Source organism: Oreochromis aureus, linkage group 23, assembly GCF_013358895.1.
Source record: "Oreochromis aureus strain Israel breed Guangdong linkage group 23, ZZ_aureus, whole genome shotgun sequence".
NCBI classification, from domain to species: domain Eukaryota; kingdom Metazoa; phylum Chordata; class Actinopteri; order Cichliformes; family Cichlidae; genus Oreochromis; species Oreochromis aureus.
This window is the reverse complement of record NC_052963.1, coordinates 19,107,818-19,112,448: the sequence shown is the minus strand read 5'-3', so window position 1 is coordinate 19,112,448 and position 4,631 is coordinate 19,107,818.

The window sequence follows — 4,631 nt, the reverse complement described above, 5'->3', positions numbered from 1 at the left end:
AAAAACTCAAGTAAAACCAGGAGCCTGCATGTGTTATGACAATATCTCCATGCTGGTTCAATGATGATAAGGCTCAGGTGGCTCATATTAACCTGGGAAAATAGAGGCGGCATATTTCTTCCCGTTTAAGCGACGGTGCACGCAAGCGATGGCGTTGGCGGCGGAGGGGTGGGTGGTGGGGGTAATTCAATTCTGGGCCGTCATACCTACCTCGGCTACGGGCTTCATTGAGATTAATTACTCACCAAGACCCCACACACAGAGCTCTGAGATAGCAGCCATTTTAGCTTGATGGCGTCCAGGACAGCAACCTCAGCAACCTGAAGAAAGAGCGGGTGGGCAGACAAAAGAGAGAACCGCACGGGCACTGATGCTATCACCGGCGTTGTTGTGTTACAATTAATTAATTTCAAGGTGATTATACATCACTGAGCATGCTGCGGCGTCCCCCGCCCCTTCCTGAAAAAAGAGGGATATAGGCGGGTTGTGGTGGTGGTGGGGTAGATAAGCAAAACAATGCTTGAGGTGATATTCAAATGTTTCCAGGACAGACTAATAATAAAGGGTAATCTAAATATTCATTTAGGAGCATATGTGTGTTTAATACACCTTGTACTGAGGCATAGCGAACAATGGTATTCTGCCCTTAGCTGTGTTTGCAGCTGTGACCTATAAATCCCATATCTGAGCATTTTGCCATGTAGACATAAGCTTTACAGTGCACAGGGAGGGCACATTACAAAGGCAATAAGCAGCGATTTTACAACCCTGTAGCACAAAATACCCACCAAGGAATGAAAAAACGGGATAAAAGACTCTGGAAGAAACCCAGTGTTTCACAATTTAAAATTACCTTGTAGCTTATCATTTGGAAACGTGTTAACATGTATACAGACCAGACCTTTCACTTATAAACTATACTGCTTAACTGCCTTGCTGAACACATTTTTAGGTAAATGTAATTGCTGATGGGTGAAGAAAAGGGAAGACTATTTGAATGCTTGATTCACAGGGCTTTGGTATCAGTGTTTCAAGCATTTAAAATTACTTGATTTGGCAATACAGCTTGCTTTTTTATGTTTAAATGGTTTCTCCATTGGTTTTCAGCAAAATTTCCTTCATTTCACAAACTTCACATCTGAAGGTTTTCTTTAGACTTTAGAATTAAGTCTTTGGAATTACATTTTGGTTCAGCAGGTAGCCTACACAAGGTCTTTTGAACTCATCTGGTCTGTGCAATGATCCTTGGGGGGAAGAAGAACTCCCTTTTAAAAGGAAGAAACCTCTAACAGACCCCTCTGTGAATCGCCACCTTCTTGTGGGGTTTGTGTGCTACAGTGATCCCAGGAAGTAAATTGTCAGGAGCGATTTTCCCCAGGCAGGAACTCCCAAGTCAAACTGATTCTAGTAGAGGAGCAAGATGGAGAGGAGCCAGGCCCGGCGTGGGAGAGGTTTGGATTGCCTGGCCTCATATTGGGCCCTCGACCCACAGAAGGGGCTGTGCAGATTCAGTAGTAGGTAAATTGGGTGGTACCCCTCGAAGTAGTCAAAAATGCTTGGATGGAAACATGCAACAGAACCAGGCTTAGGAACAGGTAGAGGTATCAGCCACATAGGATTGGGGTCCTTTATTAAATGCTAAATTAACTTTTGTTATACGTTAAAATAGTAAATTGGTAGTAATTGGAAAATTGTTGGTTTGTAAACAAGTTGCAACTTCAAAATAACCATTCAGATAATGCTCCTAGATGCCTGTTTTAAAGACCATATAACAGACAGACAAAGTGATGGGACTGTGAACCTTTGTGTGCAGTTTTCTCTTCTTAGTTTTGTTTTTACTTTATTTTCACTTTTTGGTGCACTTCATATTGCTGCAGTCCTAGCTTGGATGGAAGTGATGGACAAACACTGTTCGGCGACTCTCTGAGGTGTAGTGAAACTAAAAAGTGTGACACAAACCAGAAATGGAGACTGTTTGCCTTAAAAGTAAAAGTTGCACCTCTTGAAACACGTTGGCTCTTACTCCATTGCTGAAGGCAAACTTTCTCCATTCCTCATTTGTGTTACCAACTTGTACTACCGCTCAGCTAGGTGTTAGTAACTAAACTACAGGCAACTGTGGCAATCTGGTAGCAACCAAAGAAGTCACCAACAGGTTTTTGATGCACAGCCTTCTTTGCAACTGAATTCACTTAGTGAGAGTGAGCAACTACTACCAACTAGTCAAAGGATACCAAGTGGTTTTATTGTACCTCAATACAAAATCTCCCCTTCTATTTAATACTTCTTTTGTAGTAAGCATAACTTGTTTTACACCAGTGGCTGCTAATTTAAAGGCTTTAAACTGTAAACTTTAGTCTTTTCTGCAGCACGCGTATCTACAACTCTACAACCCTACACCTCCCCCAAACTCTTCCATGGGTTTGGGGGAGGTGTAGGGGGGACTGAACTGCCAACTGTCGTGAGTTTTCCTCAGAGGGTCCACAGGCAGGTCTAAACTCGGTTCAGGTCTTAGCAGCAATGTTGCACCCTTTTCCACTGCAGCACTTGTGAGTGATAAAACAATGCACACCTTTCACCATCAAACCACACTGCAGCCAGACGTTCACATCAGCAAACTCCCACAGGAGCAAGAGGGCTTCAATTATCACCACACACACAAACACACACTTAAATGTCTCCACAAACGCACACAACATACCTCTTATGTAGATACTGACACCAGTGCGGGTGTGTTTTCAAATGTGTTTTTTTCTTCTCTCACATGACTCCCCCCACCCCCAATTCTAATCAGAAGGAACAGTCACATTTTTCAGTAAATATCTGGACCATGTGAATATTTGGAACAAAACTGGATCCCGTGGCATGCATCTCGCCGTGTGTGACTCGAATCTGAGTGAGTCCTTTGCTAGAGACAGTTGTTAGAAATGTTGGCATCCCGAGTCTGTGTTAGCACGCAGGAAAACAAGAGACAACAAAAGGAAAGGAAGCCAAATTGCTGTTTCTACGGGCATTTAGGGAGATCCCTCGATTTGGGAAAATCCTGAAGAAACACACTGCAGCTGATGGTAGAAAAAAATAATTAAAAAAATGTATCAGAAACAAAAATACTTCTTTATTCTTTGATTAGAAGGACAGAAAAAGCAAAATCTCACCACTTTATACAGGTTTATGATGATCACAGACATCGTGTGGCATAGTCTGATCTGAGCAAACTTCTCTCATACAAATACAGATGTGTGGTGATTTAGTATTACTGCAGCCTCAAACTGATGATGTCTTTGATGTGGGTTACACCATTAAAAAGATCTGATATGTGCCTGATTGACGCATATTGTTCCATGATGGTCTTTTTGAGCATAAGCCATAATCATCTGATACGTGCCATACATCCGTAGGCTCTGAGGTGACTTCATCCATACTTAGAAACACATGTTTACTACAATCCATATACGTGCCTACACAACTAACACACAAAAAAATGCCTTCATGCCTAAGGTGTCTGCATCTCAAAAGCACAAACAAGTAAACAGAAGCTCATTAAGCTCATTAGTGAAACACAGGAGTCGGCGCACAACAACAACAACAATAATGTGGATGTAGTTGTCTTCCCAGCAACACAAAGAGGTCCACCTTGTCAGTCAATAGCCTTTGTGGTGCGTGGGCGTCCAGTTACAGATACCTCCCTGCTCTGGTCCCTCGCTGAAGGGGATCTGTTTCATAGCTAATCGACATTATTGACAAATATCATATGCTACGAGATCCTAAAACCCTGAACTGCGCTTAACTCTTTGTATGGTCTTTGTGAAGGGTTGGTTATTTACATTCATACGGGATTTTTGGTACATTTATTATACTTAAAGTCACTTTAGTAATGAATGCCCACTTATCTACTATCTTCTTAATGTACACAAAGAAAAAACACCAAAAACTCCATAAAAAAACCAAACTCCAGAAAATTTCACAGTTAAGTGAAAATAATAGACAAGACGCTCAAAAAGAAAACAGGAAGAAATGTATAAATGATTACATTTGATAAGCAATTATCAAAAAGTTAAATAAAAAAAAGACTGAAATAACTATTGCTATTGCAAATAGCATGGCTGTTAAAAAGTATTCACAAGTAGTTGGAATTTGTTCGCCAAGAACAATGAATGCTTATGGATATGGCAAGGAGATGAATTTGTTAGCCAAAAGGCATGGTTTTGGAAAACATTTAGCTATAAATAAAGCAATAAGTGTTAAAATAGTTAGCTAAAAAAAGAAAATAAAGTAAAATCTACTAACATAAACTTGAACTTATCAAATTAAAGTATAGCTATTGAAACAATTAACTGAATTAACATTATGGATTAACAAATTAAACTGATAGATAAACTTAAAATGAAGTAATGAATAAAAAATAAAAACGTAAATGTAAAACTATTAGCTAAAAGTGTTACTAAATGTAGAGACTGCTAGGGAAAAGAGTGAATAAGAAGTTGTTAGTTAATGTTTATTATCATGGAGTAAAACTGTCAACTGAACATAATATGTAACTGTTAAAACAGCCAACTAAAACAAACAAACAAACAACACAAATGAAAAGTTAGTAATTACAAAAAGTATATTGCCGCTTTAGAGTGTTGATA